Consider the following 24,573-nt stretch of genomic DNA (forward strand, 5'->3'; position numbering starts at 1 on the left):
TAAACTCCTGTCTGGAGCTGCCTGTTCTCTCCAATCGTAACATCACAGTCCAAGAAGGCTAAATGGTTGTTTCTGGCATCCTCACGTGTGAACTTGATATTGGAGTCCACCGAATTGATGTGTTCTGTAAAGTCCTCAACCTCCTGTTGCTTGATTTTAACCCATGTGTCATCGACATATCTGAACCAGTGACTCTGAGAGATGCCTGTGAACTTGTTAGGGACAGAAACACAGAATGTACACAATCTTTTATATTAGAATATCTTCCAATTACAGGATTGATGAAGAACACACACAACTTTTATTTTTCCTGGTCTCTGCAACTCTCCTGTCCATACTCCACACCAGTAGGTGGCGGTAATGTAATATGTTGGTTGGCAACCGTCATTAAAATCTAACAGAGCTGTTTCCTGTTGTCGTCCGAGGCTAAAGCTAGTTAGCTGTAGACCGTGGAAACTCTTCTCTGAACAGATCAAACTTCACTCTGTGATCCTCGAATATGTTTTTTGAAGAGCTCCAGAAGCACAAAGGTCGACAGTAAACCGGAAGAAGAAAAGGCGAAGTTAGCGCGAAAAGGTGGAACAGCTGAGAAGGTTGTTGTGAAACAGCGGCTAACTGCTGCTAATGCCGAGATATTTGAGTTAGTAGAAACAAAAAACATCGCAGAGCAGCAAGAAAAAACGAGTGGATTTAAAGAAGAGAAGAAACTAGTCAACGTGCTGGATGCTGTTTTCAAGCCTGAAGTTCGTTGATCCAGAGCAGGTTTGTCCACTAAACTTTATTTCAGACCAACTCCACCACATCCAAATGATAGCTGTTAGTTTGTGTTGGAGTTCTTATTATAGACTGAACACCAAATATCAGCATATATAAATGAGACAAACTGTGCTTTATGATGATAAACGAAGGACAGTTCAGCTTGGTGATGGACTGATGAAGCCGATCAGTTTTTTTTTCCTCATTTTATACACAAAAACAGGACTATGCACAAAATTAATAAAATCTGAAGCTCATGGATCAACATCATGACTCCAAACTGCTGAACTCTGAGCACACAAAATAAACAAGAAAATAAAATTGGAGATCTATTAGTTATTAAGTCGACTTTAAAATCCTCTTTAACACAGGGTGAATTATGGCTCCTGATAGTGTTGATAATATCACACATACAAATTATTTATTGCACATTCTGAGAGTGGAAGAGTTCTTGGACATGTGAGCAGCTACAGACATGTTATTATTGGACATTTAAAGCGCCTTGGGGCAACTGTTTGTTGTGATTTGGCGCTATATAAAAAAATTGATTGATTGATTGACATTTGAGGAGCATAAAAAACAGGACTGATGAGACACAGTGAGACAGGGAGGGGACAGCTGTTATGTTAATGAGTGACAGAGGGAGGAGTTAATGTCTAATTCTGAGGCTACATCACCCACTGCTAGGCTAAATGACATCATCAGTTGTCTTTGTCATGTCTTGGTGTGAACAGTAGATGTGATTGGTTGCTGCATTTTATTGCTGTAGGATTTTTCTGTGCACTTCAGCTGTTTTTCTGCTTGTGAATGTTACTGTGCTGTTCAATGTACTGTACTGTATGTACATCTATCTCTGCCAGATCTATATCAGGAAGAGTCCCCCTGATGTTTGGCAAAAGATCAGAGCTTCGCAGTGTTTTTCCTCGTCTCTGACACTGGTTTGGTACTGGTTTGATCATTGTTGTACCAAATCATTGTTAAATTACAAAATGCTCTGAGAGTGTATTTATTACAACATGACAAATTATTTTAATCTGACATTGAATTTGCAATCTGACATGGTTTCTTCAGACTTCGTTCAAATTATGTATCATAGTAAAGATCAAAATTATCACTATGGAAATACGGGGGGAAGTTATCAATTTTTTTGTGCCATATGGTCCAGTCCAAACCAAGTCATTGAGTTATTTTTCAACAAACCTAGAAAATTAAATTCACTCAGCAAGGCTGCAAGTTTGACTGTTGAGGCAACTAACATATGAAATATATCTAAATGGCACCTAAACACATTTTTGCTCAAAAATTGTTATAAATTTTTGGCCACAATTTCTGGCAAATGTCTTACTGTAAATGAAATTAGGGATGCACCCTATCCACAATTTTTCACTTCCGATCCGATCCCGATACCTGAATTTGCATATCTGCCAAAACCGATACTTTTCCGATCTGATACCAGAGCTCTGTTTACTTTCATATTATTATAATAATTATTGTTGATTTTATTTGAGGATTTTCTTTAAAAGGAGACCTGAAAGTTGAGCTACAATTTATCAGAAGGTGTATCTTAGATGAAAGCCTAGATTCTTTCAATTTACTTAATTCTTTCACCAAAACATCAGTTTTGGTGAAAGAATTAAGTACTCTTATTTTTTTATACACTTCTATAGCCTTATTTTTATAGACTTAAAAGACGGCACTCTCTCTCCCTGCCTGTCGCTGCCTCTCTCTCTCTGCCTGTCTCTTTCGCTTTCTCTCTCTCGCTCGATTTCTCTCTCCCTCTGTCTCTTTCTTCCTCTCAAAAACAGCGGTTTTCCTGTTGCACAATTTCAAACTTTTTCGAAAAATGAAGCTTTTCAACTGTAAAATAAATGCATCATCATCGACGCTCATGCGTAGGATTTTAATGGAGACTTTTTCCCTTTCAGCGGACAGAATCTCTGTTTGGCTTCTCCTCCTCGGCTGCACACTGAGCTGGCATTTTTTAGCCTCGGGACAGTGAAGCGGCTAACTTTTTAGCACACATTTTCAGCAACAATTCAGTTAATTTTTCGGAAATTTGGTGCTCGACAAACAGACAATTTGAACCCGAGAGCCGAGCAGAAATTTACCTCTAACCGCAGCTAGAACACTGCAGAAAAGCGCTCTCTCAAACATCCCGGTTTCAGAAAACCTCCCCCTCTCCTCCTCCTGCTTGGCAATAAACAAGCAGAGAGCATAGTAGAGAAGCTTGAATCTTCGACTGGACTGGGTTGCTTGACGTGAGGACGTTTTGCTTCAAATCGCAGAAGCTTCCTCAGCTAAAATTCTTGCTCTGGTAGTCTGACTTCTGTCTTGACTCTTGTAGAGAAGAAAATACAGAAGCCAACAAAAGCTGGAGTTTTAAACCTAACCAGACCCCTCCTACCGAGAGGCCGACTGCTATAGGCTAGTGACTAAACAATAGCTCTAATTGGCACCTATTGTGCTCTAGTTAGCACCCTCCTAAAGACAGGGCAGCTGTCCCTCCTAATGATGGGACGGAAGTCTCTCCTAATGGCTCCCTTGATGACTCTCCTGATGACGTAAATGACTCATTACCATGAACAAAAGATTGAAACTGCTTTGACCTGAGTACCCCATTGTAAACAGGGGACAAAGCTTGTCTCAGACCCCCTCCCCGGTTAAGGCTGGGTTTCAACTGTTTCACAAAGAATGCTTCCTTGACACCTCTCTCAAACCATTTCTTCTCTCTGGCTAAGATTTTAACTTCCTTGTCCTCAAACGTGTGGTTAGTGTCTTTCAGGTGGAGATGAACTGCATACTGAGGTCTGTTTGCGCCCTATCTGCGGTGCTGGTTTAGCCTTTTGTGTAAAGGTTGCTTAGTCTCACCTATGTAGTGTTCATTACAGTTTTCCTGACATCTGATAGAATACACTACATTGCTCTGTTTGTAACTGTAGTTTTTCCCCTACTCCTGCTAAATAAGGGAGAGACACGCCTCTTCTTCTTGTCTCCTTCTTCTGTCTATCTGGTCTCTTTGTTTTCTGGGACTTCTGCACGTGCCACTCAGGGCTATTGTATGTAGCACAGATTCCATCACATACAATTTGGCCAAGCACCTCAAGTGGATTTTGTCTCCTCTAGTGGGTAACTCAGACCACCATATGGAGAACACACAAGATTTTGTGAACAAGATCAAGGACCTGCAGCTGGAGGCAGATGAAACTATGGTGTCATTTGGTGTGACTTCGTTGTTCACCTGCATCCCCACTGCTGAGGCCATCTCAGCTGTGAGGCAGAGTCTGCTGGAAGATGTGTCTCTACCTGAAAGGACCAAACTCACACCAGACCACATCTGCCAACTCTTGGAGATCTGTCTTAACACCACGTATTTCCTGTTTAGGGGGAATTACTACAGGCAGATCCATGGTTGTGCGATGGGGTCTCCGGTATCCCCCATTGTGGCCAATCTGTACATGGAGCGAGTGGAGAAGACAACCTTGACGTCTTTCACGGGGAAAAACTACAGAGGATCTTCAGACAGCACAAAATCCCAGTTTACTTTAAACCGGTTAACACCTTGAGACAGAAATTAGTTCACCCTAAGGACAGGATCCCTAGTTACAAACAGAGCAATGTAGTGTATTCTATCAGATGTCAGGAAAACTGTAATGAACACTACATAGGTGAGACTAGGGATGGGTATTGATAAGGCTTTACCGATATCGATGCCATTATCGATTCTGGTTATCGATCCGATTCCTTATCGATTCCCTTATCAATACCTTGTGAATTTTGTACTAAAAGTAGGCTTTACAGGTTTTATATGTATTTCCTTGAGTCTTAAAGTAAATAAATATGAAATTAGTCACTGTATCCTTGATCTCTGGACATAAATAAAAATAAACAAAACTTGTCAGAGAGCCGCGCAACATTTGGAGCTGTGTGAACAGAACGGAGGATGATTCTCGTTTCTTTCTCGCAACAAGACAGGAGTCCCAGTTAGTAACTTTAATCCACACAAAAGTGAATCACAACTCATATTCAGGGATGAAAGTGGTGAAAAACAAAAAAAGCTGAAACTCAAAATTACCCCCCAACACCACCTGCACGGAAATGTTTGAATTCTAGAAGCTCTGAAATGCAATCTGGGACTATTCCAGACAATAAACTGGAGTGAGTGCTGAATCCATTTAGGTGAGAAAAAAAAATACAGCTTTCCTTATTCAAATTCATTCCAGTAGTATTCTGCTCTTACTAGGATGCAGCAGTTTTCTAGTTTGGCAGATAGTTCTGAAGGAAATCACTGAAGAAATTAACAAACTGAAAATATGGTTTGACCAAAGCAAACTGTCATTAAACTTAAGACAGGGATGAAATGGAGGTGTGAGAGTCACTAGGTGTTCACAGGAAACATTTATTTCTGTATGTATTTATTTATTTATGTTAGTTGATATTATATATTTTCTGTTGTGTTTCTATTCAGGTTCTTTTTGTCTCTTTCTCTAAAATTGTATATAATAATCATTAGATTATTAATATATAAGCAAAAATAAATTTAAGGAATATTACAATTTGAAAACAAATGCACCCGAACGTGATGACGACTGCAATTGCTAAATGCTAACCTTTAACATTGAAAACGCCATAGACATGCTAACGCGTTAGCATCGCTCCCGTTTTTAAGTTATAAAATACATCTATCAACTGTTTCAGAACACCATAACTGGCCGGTTTAACATAGAAAAGGTAAATAATACTCACAGACGTATGCTCTTTAGGGTTTTAGCGGGGGAAAATTAAGCGAAAGAAAGAAATAAACGAAGCAGTCGACCGAAGCATTGCTTCAATCTGCAAACCACTCTTCGATTGCTTCAAGGTTCAAAGCAAAGCCGCGCTGCAGAAAAGTTGATTAAGGACCCGCTGCAGGGTCTGTAATCAATGTAGAGAAATGATCATTTTCCTGACAAACACCCGCCAAAACAACGGCCACTCTGAAGGACCGATAACAGAATTGTTAAGCACAAAGCTTATTGATGTCGGTGGATCGACTCATTTCTTAACGATACCCGAAAGGAACCGGTTCTCGATACCCATCCCTAGGTGAGACTAAGCAACCTTTACACAAAAGGCTATACCAGCACCGCAGAGAGGGCGCAAATGGACCTCAGTCTGCAGTTCATCTCCACCTGAAAGACACTAACCACACGTTTGAGGACAAGGAAGTTAAAATCTTAGCCAGAGAGAAGAAATGGTTTGAGAGAGGTGTCAAGGAAGCATTCTTTATGAAACAGTTGAAACCCAGCCTTAACCGGGGAGGGGGTCTGAGACACGCTTTGTCCCCTGTTTACAATGGGGTACTCAGGTCAAAGCAGTTTCAGTCTTTTGTTCATGGTAATGAGTCATTCACATCATCAGGAGAGTTGTCAAGGGAGCCATTAGGAGAGGCTTCCGTCCCATCATTAGGAGGGACAGCTGCCCTGTCTTTAGGAGGGTGCTAACTATAACACAATGGGTGCTAATTAGAGCTATTGTTTAGTCACTAGCCTATAGCAGTCGGCCTCTCGGTAGGAGGGGTCTGGTTAGGTTTAAAAAACTCCAGCTTTTGTTGGTTTCTGTATTTTCTTCTCTACAAGAGTCAAGACAGAAGTCAGACTACCAGAGCAAGAATTTTAGCTGAGGAAGCTTCTGCGATTTGAAGCGAAACGTCCTCGCGTCAAGCAACCCAGTCCAGTCGAAGATTCAAGCTTCTCTACTATGGAAACCACCTGGACAACTGAGAGCCTACACAGAAACAAGCAGAGAGCAAACAACAGCATTTGAGAGGATTCACAGTGGCTCTTCTCCGGCATCGGAAAATGTCGTGGATTGGATCGGCATTTTCCGATACTTGAATTACATCGGTATCTGTTTCCGATACCTATCCGGGATCGGATTGGTCCCATCCCTAAATGAAATTGTCCCATTACTTTGCCACAAAATGTGGACAGTGTCTCTTGTCCTCTTTTGTCTTCCTGATCACTGAACATGTAAGTTCAAAACACTTAATTTTATTTTAACACCAATTTAGTTTTATTTAAACATCTTGGACATTAATTAAACTGGACATTAATAGCATCTCTCTCTCTCTCTCTCTCTCTCTCTCTCTCTCTCTCTCTCTCTCTCTCTCTCTCTCTCTCTCTCTCTCACTCATCAGCTGGTTGCAGCAGGTACATAAGGAAAATGTGCATGTCAGGTGATCTCTGGGATCAGGGTTGGTGTCTCCTGCTTTATGACGTCTGTCCCAGCACAGGGACATTTTGGTTTTGTCCCACACTTGTGATTGGTCAGCTTGGGCAGCGGAGCAGCAGCAGATGATTAAATCGGCCTGTTTTTAGTCTTTCCTCCACTTGGTCATTGACTCTTTCTTTCTTTTGTGTGTTTTAAAGTCTTTCTACAAACATGTCTGGAGTACAGCAGCTGAAGGACATGTTGAAACTACAGCAAGCACCTGCTGATGAAGGAATGATCACAGACCAGGAAGAAGAAATGAGTCATTTAAAAGAAGAGAACAAAAGAGGTAAAGGGCTGGATGCTATTTTTAATCCTCCAAATCTCTTCTACAGAACAGGTTTGCTCACTCAGCTTTGTTTATGTGACTGATACTTTATAACATGGTGTTGTAACCATCAAATATTTTCCTCATCGGGTATTCCTCCATTTCTTTGGTAACTTGGTAGCATTAATAGCCGGCTTTGCTACCAGTCGTGACATGTTGACCCGAATCGTGTAAATGTGGAAGTGTGCAGAAATGATTTGCAAAAGAGAGAGAGAGAGAAAGAGAGGCTGTGATGGAAGTCTGGTCCCAGAAACAGTCTTTGTTCACAGAACTGTTTTTGATTTTGTGGTAGCAGTCCACTTAGCCTGTTAGCATGAGTGGTGCTAGCAATCATCTTCAGGTCAGGCCGAGAAGCATCACTGGTTTAGAACTGATGCACGTATCTATAGTTACACGCACCCTATCAAGGCAAGCCGTACCACAGGGAAACTAATGCCTCTGTGTTTTTGTCTTACAGATACAAGTTTATAACACGAAACTGTACTTTCATCAACTGTTTCGACATGGTTCTTTTCTTATATTGTACCATAAATCAGTACAGTATATGTCATCTGGAAATATCATATTTTATTCTGCACTTTTAATGTGGATAACTCAAAAAAGAATAAAGTTTGAGGGAGTCTGTAACTGAACTAGTGTGGTGACTGTAAGTGACAAACCTAGGAGACATGCGTCAATATCCAGGGACACTATGGATAATCCATCAGTTGTGCAGACAGTGATTAAAAAAAAAAAATTGGATTAAATGTCACAGGTAAATGATTCAATCAGTAAAACATTAACTACATTCCTTGAAATCTGGATATATTTCAGACTTATTGTTCCTAATGCACTAATTTTCACTCTCTTGTTGAGCTGCACACTTATGAGGTCTAATCCAGCACATTAGCTCATAATCTGAATGACAAAAGGTTAATAAAGGTCAAAGGAAGAAGCATCAGCAGTTCACGACCTGCACTTCCTGGAAGGAACCTTCAGAACCTGGAACAGTGTCTGTGAACAGCTCGAGGGAGTGAGACGAAGACTAGAACATGTGAGCAACAATGACATGACGAGAGCAGGAACAGTGTCTTGCAGAAGGAGTTCCAGATACCCAGAGCTCAGTGCCCACAGAAATATGTTGCATTCTCACAAATTAAAACAGGACACAAGGGGGCAGCAAAGAGCTGAGATTGTGGATCTGAAACGCTTCTGGAGCCCACCAAACCTTCATCACAATTTTGAACAGTACAAGACTGTCAGTCCGTTTGGCTGTAAGTCTGTTGTTTTGCACTCGGGGTCGCCACAGCAAATCCAAGGTGGATCTGCATGTTGAATTGGCACAAGTTTTACACCGGATGCCCTTCCTGACGCAACTCCACATTACATAGAGAAATGTGGCAGAGGTGGGATTCGAACCATGAACCTTCTGCACTGAAACCAAGTACATTAACCACTTGGCCACCACCTGTTGAACAACACATGAGACTAAGATGAAGTATTTACACATATTTTCTGTTAAAGTGAGACATAAATGAAGAATAACATGTACTCTGAAACCTATTTTATTAATTTTAAAAATTTTAAGATTTAAATTTTACAAGATTGAAAATCAGACATTTATATTTCATATATTTGTCTCTCATGGACTATCTGCAATACCTTCATGGCCCACACTTTGGGTATCACCGCCATGAATGTCTTTACAGAGTTCCTGCAGAGCCTTAAAAAATCTCAACAAGCACTAACTTTATAAATAAGAGCTGAATTTGTATTAACATGTCTTATATCAGCCATTGAAAACTCTTCAAAATACAGAAACACAGGAAGCAGGATCGTGTGACATCGCACTTAAAAATATCAAAATAACGATCTGTGTTTGTGTGGGTGTGTCATCATTGTAATATTCCCACTCAATTTCACAAGCGCCAACCTGAGCCCACTGGATTTGAGGTTGATCTGGAAGCGTAGTACCTTGACTGGCCACTTGAGGCTGGCTTCAAAACAGAGCACTTTCTCATAAGATTCCATGTTAAAATGTCCAACTTTAGAGCAGAAATAAACATGTTTACAGCCTGGTACAAGAAACGGTTTTGTTCTCATTCAACAGTTTCCTCTTTTATGACAACTGTACGGGGGCTGAATTTTTTCTAACATCTTAGTTTAAGATGTTTTAAGTCATACAATTCTGTAAATTTGGGGGTGCCGTCACATTGAGTGACAGCCTCTGTTGGAGTGTCTCTATGTCTCGTCTGTTGCTCTGTCTGTTTGCTGTGTTTGGTTGTGGAGACTCTGTCTGCTTGTTTGGGGTATTTTTTTCCAAACACCTGGAATAATACAACTTTTGGTGGTGAAACGGATCAGACGTTGCTACTGCAGTATTCACTCTGAGTGAAACTCATTGATTTAATGTACTTGAATGGTGTTAGCACTTTTAGCAGATGTTGGTAGCTTTGCCTGTAATGTTTGATTACTGAGTAAGTACCAAGCTCATAACTTTCAGTGTCCACAACAAAGTAAACTTTTAGGAGAACCACTGCCCAGTCCCCAAAAATATGATTTAATAAACACCCAAACCCAGGTTTGGTGGTTCAGACGCATGAACACACACACATGTAACCACCCATGCGTTAATAACTTTATGCCTTAATGAGTTCATCATTTAGCTTCTGGGAATATGGCGGTGTACAGAACATGGCAAAGACAAGTATTGAGCTTTAGAGAGAATGATGTTATTTGTCTTTTCCACTGGTTTAATAACACAGTCCAAACTGAGATGTTTGCCACAGTGAAGTTTAAAAACATTTGCTCCTGCTTCTCTGACTTTATTACAGATCAGTGTGGCTAATCCACTTTGTTTACAGCCCTGGCAGGTGCATCATGGGTAATAATCCCACTAACTTTACTCTGTTGTCATTTAAGGTCATCAACAGCTGAACAAACAAACAAACAAATAATTCTGTTCCTCTTGTTTGTCCTTGAAGGCTTTTGATGTAAAGCAGCTCTTCTGCTATGTTCATGTCATCATCAGAGCCTCAAAAAAAAAAAAAAAAAAAAAAAAAATCAGTAACTGATCGGTGTCAGAAGAATCTGTGCTTTAAATTCACCTCCGTCTCCCAGTTGTCTTTTTAATATCATATGATGTGTCTTCAGTCCTCTGTGTCACAGTGTTATGAGCCAAACAAGCATCAGAAATTTGTTGCTTTTTCTCAGGGCAGATGTTCCCCACCAATGGCTTGGCACAGCCTTTCTTAAACTCTGCCTCTGTTAAAGGTTTGTCATGTTTAGTGATGAACTTGGCCACTTCCCAGCTTGATTTGGCAACGTTTTCATGATATGTCAACTTGAGGTAACCGGCTCTGGTCCACCACTGAAAACAGTGTGATTTAAGAACTGCCTCCGTTTCCTGACTCGCCTGACTTTTTGCCAGAATGGCTTTGAGGCCGATCCAAAGTTATTCTCTGTGGGCTCTCGATTTCCTCCCACACCCACTTAGGATATGGGTGAAGGGTGATTATGCCACTACAGAGTTGCTTGACTACCTTCAGTTGCTTCCACCAGGGAAATTGATGATAATCCTTCATCAGCTTATAGCTCTGCCCCTACTATAGAGGGCGCTCAGCTCTGATGCAGGAGTTTCTCAAAGTGTTCCTTCCAGTGGCAGATTACATCCCCAGTTGAGGTCAACAGAGTCCTATCCTTACTGTAGACAGCTTGGATGGTTCCCCGTTTTCTTCTCCTGTGGTGTCTCACGGTCCGCCAGAAGCACCTTGGTGCCGAGCAAAGTTCTTCTCCGTGGTTGCTGCAAACTCATCCCACACCCACTGCTTTTCCTCCCCCACAGCAGAGGCTGCCACCCTTCAGGCCTGTCATTACCTTGCATCTGCCCCCGGAGTCCTCAGAGATAACATGTCCCAGAAGGACTTCTTCATTCGGACGGATTCCCTGACCACTGGTGTCTACTACGGTGTTTGAGGGTTGCCACCCCTTGAGGCACGTCAGACCTTCAGGCCACAGCTCCCCACTGCAGGTTCAGCAATGGAAGATTTAAACATTGCCCATTCCGGTTCAATGCCCCCAATCTCCAAAGGGATGCTAGAAAAGCTCCACTGGAGGTGTGAGTTGAAGATCTGTCAGCCAGTGGGCTCCCCCAGACATTCCCAGTTCACCTGCACTATCCATTTGGGCTTACCAAGTCTGTCCAAAGTCCTCCCCCACCCTCTGATCCAACTCACTACCAGGTGGTGATCAGTTGACAGCTCTGCCCCTCTCTTCACCCGAGTGGCCTCAGATCAGATGATATCATTACAAAATCGATCATAGATCTTCGGCCTAGGGTGCTCTGGTACCATGTACACTTATGAGAATCCTTATGTTTGAACATGGTGTTCACTATGGACAGTCCATGACTAGCCCAAAAGTCCAACAACAAACGACCATTCAGGTTTAGATCGGGGAGGCCGTTCCTCCCAATCACGCCTCTCGAGGTGTCTGTCATTGCCCGTGTGTGCGTTGAAGTCCTCCAGCAGAACAATGGAGTCTCCTACGGGAGCCCCATACAGGACTCCATTCAGGGACTCCAAGATTGCCAAATACTCCAAACTGTTGTTCGATGCATACGCACAAACAACAGTCAGAGTCCCCACCACCACCACCATCTGAAGGCGAAGGGAGGGGACCCGCTCATCTACCGGGGTAAACGCCAACGTAGCGTGCTCAGCCAGGGACTTGTGAGTATCCTCACACCCGCCTGGTGCCTCACACCCTGGGCAACTCCAGAGAAGAATAAGGTCCAACCCCTATTAAGGAGAGTGGTTCCGGAGCCGAGGCCGTGCGTGGAGGCGAGGCTCACCAGACTTAACTGATATCGCTCCACCTCCTGTGTAAGCTCCAGCTCCTTCACTCACAGTGAGGTGACGTTCCACACCACCAGAGGTAGACCCTGCCACCCGGGTCTGGTCCACCGAGGCCCTCGACTTTCACTGCTACTCATGGGAGAGCGCACCCAACCCCAGCAGTTCCCCCTGCAGATGGTGAGCCTGAGCTGGGCTCTGTGACAAGCCCAGCCACCGGGCGATCGCTGATGGGACCTCCATCCATGCCTGGCTCCAGATGGGGCCCCAGGCTTTCTCCCTGAACTGTGTCACATTTCCACTACCTCATCTTTTTTCATGGTGTCTGGTGAATGACTACTAATGATGGGGAAATTGAAGATTTTTGAACAACTGAATCAGTATGAAGCAATTGTGTTGAATTTGTGTTTCAAAGCATTTGGTACAGTTAAATATGCTGACATCTGCTGGCCAATCTTCAACATAGCACTTGTATAGCACAATAAAGGGCAAGATGTCATGAAATAGTAGGGCACTGTGATGTAAGTTTAATAATAAAGGTTCTATGTGCATCTTGAAATTTTGACTATATTTTCGTGTAAAGATATTAATACAGGTGAAGTGTCGCACAGCGGCGCAAATCTAGCTCATGGTACAGGGAGTCCTAAACAGGAAGTGCCAAATTTTGAATCCACAGTAAAACAGGAAATGTTCAAATGTCAAACACATCCTGGATTGACAGACGAGATCCCATGGAATCTCACGGGAACTCGGTGTCAAGCTCACACTCAAACTGGAAGTGCCAAATTTTCAGTCCAGTGAAATAGGAAATGTCAAATCTTGAACAATTCCTGGCATGAATGGAGCTAGAGCAGAGGCCAGAGTTGCACCGGATTCCCCTGAAATCTGATTGCACACAGATGATTGACATGTCACGGCACCGCACATCTGATTGAAAGAGCTGCACTTTGAAATTAGTGAGTCACATCGACTGTTCGGTTCCTCCTGTCCAGTAGTTGGTGCTGTGAACCACAAAAAGTTCTAGTCCACCTTAGTAGAAGAAGAAAAATGTTTGCTTCAGATTTGAACCGAACACATCGTTTGAACTATGGACTTCTAATCACACCAAACTTATATTGGTGAGTAAACGACCATATTTTATGCCAGAAATGAGGTCCAGGTTGTTAAAAGCAGCATTTCTCCTTTAATTCGGGTTGCCTTATATACACGTTTAAGCTTACAGACAGCAGCTGGTTCATGCTCTGTTGGCTTATTAGTGCAGCAGATAACTGAAACAATCCTTCAAATGGCGATACAAGCATCAAATTCAGCACAAATACAGCTTAGACACTACACAAAAAAAACCAAAAACGGACTGGCCTCTTGAATTTTCAATAGGCAGCCAGGTAGGGGTCAATTGAAGAATTACACAGGGGCCAAAATTAAAAAATGCTCCAATTAAATTGAAAACTACACCACGTTACTTGTCTGATTATAAAGATTCTAAAAAAGTATAGTTTGGGCTATCTATGACTGAATGTTATGGAGTTTGGGGGTGAAAACAGCAAGAATGGTGACAAAGGTCAATTCAGTTTGTAGAGGGGTCAAAAGGTAAAGAGTTGCTCTAATTTTGGTAAAAAGTGATGCAAATTATTGGTTGAGTTAATAGGATTAATAAATGAAATAGTTTTGACAATGCTGACTGCTTGGTCTCCAAAGTAAAGGTCAAACAAGGTCAGTGTGCATAGGATTCTATGACATGTGACATATGTTACCCTCTAACATGAACGAAGCAAGACACATGATGCAAACTGTTACATTTTAAAACCTGATTAATTCAAACAATAATTTGCATAATTTTTTACCAAAATTGGAGCAACTTTAACTTTTGACCCCTGTGCAAACTGAACCTGACCTTTGTCACCATTCTTGCTGCTTTTACCTCATAACTCCATAACATTCCGTCACAGAATGTCCAAACTATACCCTTTTGGAATCTTTATGATCAGGCAAATAATGTGGTGTAGTTTTCAATATGATTGGAGCATCTTTTAATTTTGACCCCTGTGTAATTCTTCAAATGACCCCTACCTGGCTTCCTATTGAAAATTCAAGTGGCCAATCAATTTTTTTAAAGAGTTAATGTCTATGGATTATTTGTGCTGAATTTGATGGTTGTATCACCATTTGTAGGATTCCACTCTAAATATTCTCTTATCTGCTGCACTACATATGAGATGTAAGATGCTGCTCCTCAGTGTTTCTCAGTTGCCCTCAAAAGTATTGGAACACTTGGTATTTCACACATTTTAATTTGTTTATTCTATTCCAAATACATTTTTTTCTAAAATTATCTTCCTTAACTCAAACTGAAAAAAATCTCTACGACTTGATATAAATTAATTAAAAATATAAAATCCAGCTTCCTGATGAAGTAGTGTAGAGGAGGATTTTCTTAAAAAGACTTGAAAGTTCAGCTACAGTTCAGCTAAAGAAGACCTAAAAAGTTCAGCGGAGCTCCCCCAGAAGCTGAAAAGTTTTAGTCATGCTCATGCTCACAAGAACCATTTTACTGAAAAAAGTCTGAAAGACCTAAAGGAACATGGTTAGATGGTGAGGAGCTTTTCCAGGCATGTGAGAGGAAAATAAAGAAAAAGCATAGCCCCCCAGAAGCTGAAAGGTTTTTGCCATACTAATGCTCTCCTGAAGCATTTACTCAAAATAAAGTATGAAGGACCTAAATGACATGGTGAGATGCTGATGAGCTTCGCTCATTCATGTCCACGACATATGCATATTAATATACGTCTGTTATAATGATTGTTCCATCATAAAATACTGTATGTAATACATAGAGCTGTAAATTGAGAAATGCTTCTGCAACTAGGGACTGTTATGAAAATACTTGTACAAAATGATGGGGATTTGTGCACTTCAAACGTTTTTATTTAAAAACAAGGTAATTTCAGCAGTTTTGGGCTTGAGTCTGTTCCTCTTCTTTGTTACTCTCTCTCCAGTTTTGGAGAAGACCATCTCACATGGCACAGAGGTTGTTGGCATATGAAGATAGATTTTGTCCAGCTTGTAAAGAGTTGGATAAACAGCAGTTTAGCAGTTTGGCTTTCCTTTGGGTCCTGAATTAGTTCCATTCTAATTTATATATTATGATATATATCGTCTTACAAGATGTTGCAATGTGTATCACAACATGGATTTTAGGCCAGATCACCCATCCCTACCAGGGACCTTCCGCACTGAAAACAAGCACACATAATCACATGGCCACCACCCCTGCTTCCCCCCCAAAAAATGTACCATTGGTTGAATTAGTGGGTTTTTGTGTGTGTGTGTGTGTGTGTGTGTGTGTGTGTGTGTGTGTGTGTGTGTGTGTGTGTGTGTGTGTGTGTGTGTGTGTTTTAACGAGATTAATGTCACTGTCAGTGTTTGTCATATTTAATTAATTTTAATATTTTGTTCAAGTGCAGTTGAGTAATAATGATTTTTAAAAAAATTTTATGCACTTTCAATGAAGAAAAAAATAAGTGCTGAAGGTAGCTCCAGAACATTAAACAAAGATCCCATATCACAAAGTTAAAAACAATTAAACCTCCTAAACAGTTCAGTACAACAAGCAGCGATAATGAAAAGCAGATAAAGTTAATTATAGGCAACAGAAAATAAATATGTTTTAAGAATAGTCTTAAAGTCACATTTCAGAAGTCAAAAGGCAGCCTATTCCACAAGGTATGACTACAGCAAGAAAAGGTACTGAAGCCTGCTGACTTCTTTTTCGCCCTTAAGACACAGAGCAATTCTGCGTCCAAGGATATGAGGAGGCACATAAGGCTGAACAAGTACAGGAAGATAGTTGGGGTCATGACCATTCAGAGCCTCATATGTCAGCAACAAAACCATGAAATCTGCTCTTTGAGTCACATGTTAGTACTCTAGCTGCTCTTTTGCAGCTAGAGTACTAATGGGGACTAGAAGGAGAGAGCATGTCTCACCCATATTGGCCTCTATTCATTGGCTTCCTGTTAATTCTAGAATAGAATTTAAAATTCTTCTTCTTACTTATACAGTTTTGAATAATCAGGTCCCATCTTATCTTAGAGACCTCATAGTACCATATCACCCCAATAGAGCGCTTCGCTCTCAGACTGCAGGCTTACTTGTAGTTCCTAGGGTTTGTAAGAGTAGAATGGGAGGCAGAGCCTTCAGCTTTCAGGCTCCTCTCCTGTGGAACCAGCTCCCAATTCAGATCAGGGAGACAGACACCCTCTCTACTTTTAAGAATAGGCTTAAAAGTTTCATTTTTGTTAGGGCTGGATCAGGTGACCCTGAACCATCCCTTAGTTATGCTGCTATAGACTTAGACTGCTGGGGGGTTCCCATGATGCACTGAGTGTTTCTTTCTCTTTTTGCTCTGTATGCACCACTCTGCATTTAATCATTAGTGATTGATCTCTGCTCCCCTCCACAGCATGTCTTTTTCCTGGTTCTCTCCCTCAGCCCCAACCAGTCCCAGCAGAAGACTGCCCCTCCCTGAGCCTGGTTCTGCTGGAGGTTTCTTCCTGTTAAAAGGGAGTTTTTCCTTCCCACTGTCGCCAAGTGCTTGCTCACAGGGGGTCGTTTTGACCGTTGGGGCTTTTACGTAATTATTGTATGGCCTTGCCTTACAATATAAAGCGCCTTGGGGCAACTGTTTGTTGTGATTTGGCACTATATAAATAAAATTGATTGATTGATTGACATGTAGCCAGTGAAGCCTGAATGGGTGTGTTCAAAACTGTAGCAGCAGTATTCTGTACCATCTGTAGGCATCTCATACTCTTATGTGGCAGTCCAGAAAATCAAACATTACAATAGTTAATTTTGGAAGACAAAGTCTGAATGAAAATGTGTCAAAAGTAAAACACACCCTCCTGATGTGCATTTCCACTTTATCAGTTCCATCAGTGCAATTACTTACTTTGTCAGGTCAAACTCACCACTCTGATACTTTATTTTAATGAGTGCTGTTTTATCATTTACCATTAATTTAATTGTTTCTTTGCAGACATGCAGACATTTTTGGTGATAAAAGAAGAATTTCTCCCTGAACACCAGGAATGGAGTCCGAGTGTTGACCAGGAGGACATTAAAGAAGAAGAGGAGGAGGCAGATCTCACCAAGTTTGGTTTCACTGTCGTCACTGTGGAGAGTGAAAATGATGATGATGATGATGATGATGAAAAACCAGAGTCATCACAGTTTCATCAAAGTGATGAGAGCACAGAGGCTGAGCCTGTAGGCAGCAGCTCATCTGTACACAGAACACTGACAGTAGAAGCTGATGTAGAGGACGATGGAGGACCACAACCAGCCAGCAACTCAGGTCCAAACAGTGATTTACAACCAGATACCAGTGGCAGGAGTTCAGACAGTTCTGGAACTGAAACTGATGACAGTTATGACTGGGAACAGACCAGAGAAATTCACTCAAGTTTTAACTGCCAAAAAAATATCAGTTTTGTTTGTTCAGGCAACACTGATGAGAAACAATTTAAAGGCTCTAAATATAGAAAAGCATCTGGTCATATGAACAACTCAGAGCAACAAAAGGGGAGGCAAACAAGTGGAAAACCATTTAGCTGTTCTGATCAAAGTAAAAGACAAAAACAATATGGCTGTTCTGAATGTGGTCGGGGATTTGAACTAAAGGGCAACCTGAAAAAACACATGATAATTCATACAGGACAAAAACAGTTTGTCTGTTCTGAATGTGGTCGAAAATTTGGACATAAGAGCCAGCTGAACAGACACATGATAACTCATACAGGACAAAACAATTTGGCTGTTCTGATGTGGCAGAAGATTTGGACAAAAGAGCAACCTGAAAAAACACATGATAATTCATACAGGACAAAAACAATTTGTCTGTTCTGAATGTGGTCAAAGTTTTGGACAAAAGAGCAACCTGAAAAAACACATGATAATTCATACGGGACAAAAACAATATGGCTGTTCTGAATGTGGTCGGAAATTTGGACATAAGAACCACCTGAACAGACACATGATAACTCATACAGGTCAAAAAGAATTTGGCTGTTCCGAATGTGGTCGAAAATTTGGACAACAGAGCATTCTGAACACACACATGATAACTCATACAGGACAAAAACAATTTGGCTGTTCTGAATGTGGTCGAAGATTTGCACTAAAGGGCAACCTGAAAAAACACATGATGATTCATACAGGACAAAAACCATTTGTCTGTTCTGATGTGGTCAGAGATTTGGCGAAAGAGCAACCTGAAAACACACATGATAAAATGCAGGACAAACTATAGACCCCAGGTCTGGGGCCTATTGCACTCTATAAAATGGAAACCAAGAGAAACAAAAAAATAAAGACCTAATTTTGGCATCGTAGAATGGCCACAGGGTGAGCTAATAAGTTGGATAGGAAAACCAGTAGATGCACACTATCCACAAAGTTACATAAAGAATCATGCATGGACAGAATATGTCTCCCTCTTAGAGAAGACAGTCTAATTCTCACAGAATCAACCAGGCCTACAGAGTATCTAGAATAAGTACTAGGCAGCATTTAAAGTGTAGGTGACATGATATGTAATGTGTTTCTTTTGGGGGGGAGTATTTAAGACTAAAAGTAAACAAATAATAATGGATGTCGAGGTTGATGAAGACTACTGGTGGTGGATGGTACCTGCTGCTGATGTTGCAAAGATGAGAAAAATTGCAAATGCCAGGATTCACATTGAACGGGCTGTTGGGAGGATGAAATGGGCCAGTTACTCTTGTTCCAGTCCTGGATGACACTGTGTTAATCTGTGCAGCACTTTGCAATTTGCTCCCCCAACCTGTCTGAGAGTTTACACACTATACTAATTAACAAATGACAACATATGTAACCAAAAAATATAGATATGTTTCTCATAAGAATAGTACAGGACAAGCAGTGTTATTCAAAAGACATTCAGCCTTGCAATTTTGAAATGGTCAGGTTTTACTATACAGGCATTGGCCAATTTACAGTAATGGAACAGAAATTTATTGGTTGACTAAATATGACTAAAAGATACATTAAAATGGTCGTATCCCACAAAGTTTTGTCTTTTTGATATATTTCATACTTACTTAGCATACTGAATGTGACAGGTAGTGTTTCCCAGTCCAAGAGATATTTTGGGGCCCCTTTTCAATGCAACTCTTGAGTTAATGCTTTCTTAGCACCGTACACAAAGTCAGAAACATTTAATTTTCTGAAGTTTTTTAAATTATTATTTATATGGTGATGGGGGGGATCTGCATGAAGATTGAGCAGGTGAGACCTTGGTCATCCAGACACCGTCATTGTAATGTGTAATGTTCATATTATTGGAATTATTAATAAATACTTGTACATGAGCATATATAATACAGTTCTTAATCATTTGGCTGGAATCCAAGCAAGCAAGTGCAGCAGCCCCTGACAACCTTCACCGTCTTCTTTATGAGACACACCCAAACTTTGTGTGGAGCTTGTGTATGTTCTAGGAGTGCAGCCTGCTTTTAAAAAGCAGTAAACAGAATCGAGATGGATGGTAATACACTTCCTTCAACCTCTGTGAACTGAAGTATGAGTTGGCTTTTCCTTCTCTGTAGTCTGTAAGGAGCCTGTCTGCAGGGCCCTCTCCTCTCCACTGATGAGATGATATGTCACAGGACATACACGGTGGCCAGTGATGGATTCCTTTCTGCTCTCCTGAATAAAATAAAAGTATATACTATAATAAAGACGTTATTTGACTTCATTCTTTCATTCATTGCATGTCAGACAGAAACTGTGGCCAAATGTACACAATGTGTGAATAAAAATGGAAATAGGAATAATGGATAAAAATATAATTTTTAATCAGAATTAAAATATTGAGACAGATGAACATAAAGTTGATGTACGAGGTCTCTTAGATAATAAACCGACCCTTTTATTTTTTTTTAACTATATGGATTTGAATGACATGCGATTACACCAATCATGCTGAACCCTCGTTGCGCATGCGTGAGTTTTTTCACGCATGTCGGTGACGTCATTTCCCTGTGGGCAGGCCTTGAGTGAGATGTGGTCCCGCCCTCTCGGCTGAATTCCTTTGTTTCACACGCTGCTCGAGACGGCGCGCGTTGCTTTATCAAAATTTTTTCTGGACCTGTGAGGAATATCCGAGTGGACACTATTCGAAAAATTAAGCTGTTTTCTGTGAAAAGTTTAACGGCTGATGAGAGATTATGGGGTGTTTCTGTCGGTGTAAGGACTTCCCACGGAGCGGGACGTCCTACAGCGCTTCCAGGCGCCGTCGTCGGCCTGTTTCGAGCTGAAAACGTCCTAATTTAAGGCTTAATTCACCCAGGACATCGTGAGAGAACAGAGAAGATTCAGAAGAGGCCGCATGAGGAATTTATGCGGACATTCCACTGTTTAAGAACATTTTTTTAATGAAAGACGTACGCGCAAATTCGCCGAGTCGTTTCTGTGACGACTCGGCAAATCTGTGTGCGCCCGCGACAGGAAAAACACCTCCGTGTTGAAAACCATTGTAGAATTCAGGCGGCTTTTAATGGCTTTCAACAAGTGAGTAACTGAGAAATTGTTTAACAGCTTGGGCATGTTCCAACTTGTCCGTTAAGATTCCAACGAGGGTGTTTTTCCTGCCGCACCCCCCGCGGTCGGGTCCAGCCCGACATGCGACTCTGCCCGCACGTTCTTTCATTACAAAATGACCGTTAACAATGGAATGTTCCGAATAAACTCCTCATGCCGACTTCCTTCTGAAAGTTCTCTGACGACTTACTGCGTCAACAGAGCCTGAATGTGGAAGTTTTCAACTTGAAACGGCGAAGACGTTGCCGCCTACGAAGCGCAGAATCGCCGGCAGGCGCCGTGGACCGTCCTTAAAGCGACACTACCAGACCAAAATCTCTCATCAGCCGTTAAAATTTTTAACCGAAAAACCAGCTGAATTTATTGATGGTGTCCACTCAGTTGTGCCTTACAGTTTTGAAAAAAAAAGTTTATCAAAACAAAGCAACAGTCTCTGAGCCATTTCTAAACAATGAAAAAAAATCGACGAGCGGGTGGACGACTCCTCACTCAAAGACTGCCCACAGGCGAATGACGTAACCGACAGGCGTGAAAAAACTCTTGCATGCCCACGAGGGTTCAAGCATGTCTGATGTAATCACACGTGATTCAAATCCATATGGTTTTTGAAAAAATAATAAGGTCGGATACTTTTCTAATAGACCTCGTACAACCCCTGGCAAAAATTATGGAATCACCGGCCTCGGAGGATGTTCATGCAGTTGTTTAGTTTTGTAGAAAAAAAGCAGATCACAGACATGACACAAAACTAAAGTCATTTAAAATGGCAACTTTCTGGCTTTAAGAAACACTATAAGAAATCAGGAAAAAAATTGTGGCAGTCAGTAATGGTTACTTTTTTAGACCAAGCAGAGGGGAAAAAAAAATATGGAATCACTCAATTCTGAGGAAAAAATTACAGAATCATGAAAAACAAAAGAACACTCCAACACATCACTTGTTTTTTGTTGCACCACCTGGCTTTTATAACAGCTTGCAGTCTCTGAGGCATGGACTTAATGAGTGACAAACAGTACTCTTCATCAATCTGGCTCCAACTTTCTCTGATTGCTGTTGCCAGATCAGCTTTGCAGGTTGGAGCCTTGTCATGGACCATTTTCTTCAACTTCCACCAAATATTTTCAATTGGATTAAGATCCGGACTATTTGCAGGCCATGACATTGACCCTATGTGTCTTTTTGCAAGGAATGTTTTCACAGTTTTTGCTCTATGGCAAGATGCATTATCATCTTGAAAAATGATTTCATCATCCCCAAACATCCTTTCAATTGATGGGATAAGAAAAGTGTCCAAAATCTCAACGTAAACTTGTGCATTTATTGATGATGTAATGACAGCCATCGCCCCAGTGCCTTTACCTGACATGCAGCCCCATATCATCAAAGACTGTGGAAATTTACATGTTCTCTTCAGGCAGTCATCTTTATAAATCTCATTGGAACGGCACCAAACAAAAGTTCCAGTATCATCACCTCACCTTAAATGAGTCAACACCCCTGAGTCACACTAACTGTCAGAATGCTCGTAGCACGGGCCGGGGCGGAGGATTAGCAGCAATCTTCCATTCCAGCTTATTAATTAATCAAAAACCCAGACAGAGCTTTAATTCATTTGAAAGCTTGACTCTTAGTCTTGTCCATCCAAATTGGAAGTCCCAAAAACCAGTGTTATTTGTTATTATCTATCGTCCACCTGGTCGTTACTGTGAGTTTCTCTGTGAATTTTCAGACCTTTTGTCTGACTTAGTGCTTAGCTCAGATAAGATAAGTATAGTGGGCGATTTTAACATCCACACAGATGCTGAGAATGACAGCCTCAACACTGCATTTAATCTATTATTAGACTCTATTGGCTTTGCTCAAAAGTAAATGAGTCCACCCACCACTTTAATCATATCTTAGATCTTGTTCTGACTTATGGTATGGAAATAGAAGACTTAACAGTATTCCCTGAAAACTCCCTTCTGTCTGATCATTTCTTAATAACATTTACATTTACTCTGATGGACTACCCAGCAGTGGGGAATAAGTTTCATTACACTAGAAGTCTTTCAGAAAGCACTGTAACTAGGTTTAAGGATATGATTCCTTCTTTATGTTCTCTAATGCCATATACCAACACAGTGCAGAGTAGCTACCTAAACTCTGTAAGTGAGATAGAGTATCTCGTCAATAGTTTTACATCCTCATTGAAGACAACTTTGGATGCTGTAGCTCCTCTAAAAAAGAGAGCTTTAAATCAGAAGTGCCTGACTCCGTGGTATAACTCACAAACTCGTAGCTTAAAGCAGATAACCCGTAAGTTGGAGAGGAAATGGCGTCTCACTAATTTAGAAGATCTTCACTTAGCCTGGAAAAAGAGTCTGTTGCTCTATAAAAAAAGCCCTCCGTAAAGCTAGGACATCTTTCTACTCATCACTAATTGAAGAAAATAAGAACAACCCCAGGTTTCTTTTAGCACTGTAGCCAGGCTGACAGAGTCAGAGCTCTATTGAGCTGAGTATTCCATTAACTTTAACTAGTAATGACTTCATGACTTTCTTTGCTAACAAAATTTTAACTATTAGAGAAAAATTACTCATAACCATCCCAAAGACGTATCGTTATCTTTGGCTGCTTTCAGTGATGCCGGTATTTGGTTAGACTCTTTCTCTCCGATTGTTCTGTCTGAGTTATTTTCATTAGTTACTTCATCCAAACCATCAACATGTTTATTAGACCCCATTCCTACCAGGCTGCTCAAGGAAGCCCTACCATTATTTAATGCTTCGATCTTAAATATGATCAATCTGTCTTTGTTAGTTGGCTATGTACCACAGGCTTTTAAGGTGGCAGTAATTAAACCATTACTTAAAAAGCCATCACTTGACCCAGCTATCTTAGCTAATTATAGGCCAATCTCCAACCTTCCTTTTCTCTCAAAAATTCTTGAAAGGGTAGTTGTAAAACAGCTAACTGATCATCTGCAGAGGAATGGTCTATTTGAAGAGTTTCAGTCAGGTTTTAGAATTCATCATAGTACAGAAACAGCATTAGTGAAGGTTACAAATGATCTTCTTATGGCCTCGGACAGTGGACTCATCTCTGTGCTTGTTCTGTTAGACCTCAGTGCTGCTTTTGATACTGTTGACCATAAAATTTTATTACAGAGATTAGAGCATGCCATAGGTATTAAAGGCACTGCGCTGCGGTGGTTTGAATCATATTTGTCTAATAGATTACAATTTGTTCATGTAAATGGGGAATCTTCTTCACAGACTAAAGTTAATTATGGAGTTCCACAAGGTTCTGTGCTAGGACCAATTTTATTCACTTTATACATGCTTCCCTTAGGCAGTATTATTAGACGGTATTGCTTAAATTTTCATTGTTACGCAGATGATACCCAGCTTTATCTATCCATGAAGCCAGAGGACACACACCAATTAGCTAAACTGCAGGATTGTCTTACAGACATAAAGACATGGATGACGTCTAATTTCCTGCTTTTAAACTCAGATAAAACTGAAGTTATTGTACTTGGCCCCACAAATCTTAGAAACATGGTGTCTAACCAGATCCTTACTCTGGATGGCATTACCCTGACCTCTAGTAATACTGTGAGAAATCTTGGAGTCATTTTGATCAGGATATGTCATTCAAAGCGCATATTAAACAAATATGTAGGACTGCTTTTTTGCATTTACGCAGTATCTCTAAAATCAGAAAGGTCTTGTCTCAGAGTGATGCTGAAAAACTAATTCATGCATTTATTTCCTCTAGGCTGGACTATTGTAATTCATTATT

General features: G+C 40.9%; 2 long non-coding RNA genes across 2 annotated transcripts; one reads left to right on the forward strand and one right to left on the reverse strand.

The window, feature by feature from the left end:
* The first annotated feature begins 695 nt into the window (after positions 1 to 695).
* On the forward strand, positions 696 to 17,285 carry LOC117530315. Its single transcript, XR_004566305.1, has 2 exons — positions 696 to 762; positions 17,204 to 17,285. It is a non-coding gene; the product is annotated as an uncharacterized LOC117530315 (long non-coding RNA).
* Positions 17,286 to 18,073: 788 nt separating this feature from the next.
* Positions 18,074 to 19,513, reverse strand: LOC117530309. The gene is made up of 2 exons (XR_004566299.1): positions 18,188 to 19,513; positions 18,074 to 18,103 (listed from the first exon to the last, which is right to left on the reverse strand). It is a non-coding gene; the product is annotated as an uncharacterized LOC117530309 (long non-coding RNA).
* Between the last annotated feature and the right edge of the window lie 5,060 nt (positions 19,514 to 24,573).

Source organism: Thalassophryne amazonica, chromosome 18 (genome assembly GCF_902500255.1).
Source record: "Thalassophryne amazonica chromosome 18, fThaAma1.1, whole genome shotgun sequence".
Taxonomy (NCBI): domain Eukaryota; kingdom Metazoa; phylum Chordata; class Actinopteri; order Batrachoidiformes; family Batrachoididae; genus Thalassophryne; species Thalassophryne amazonica.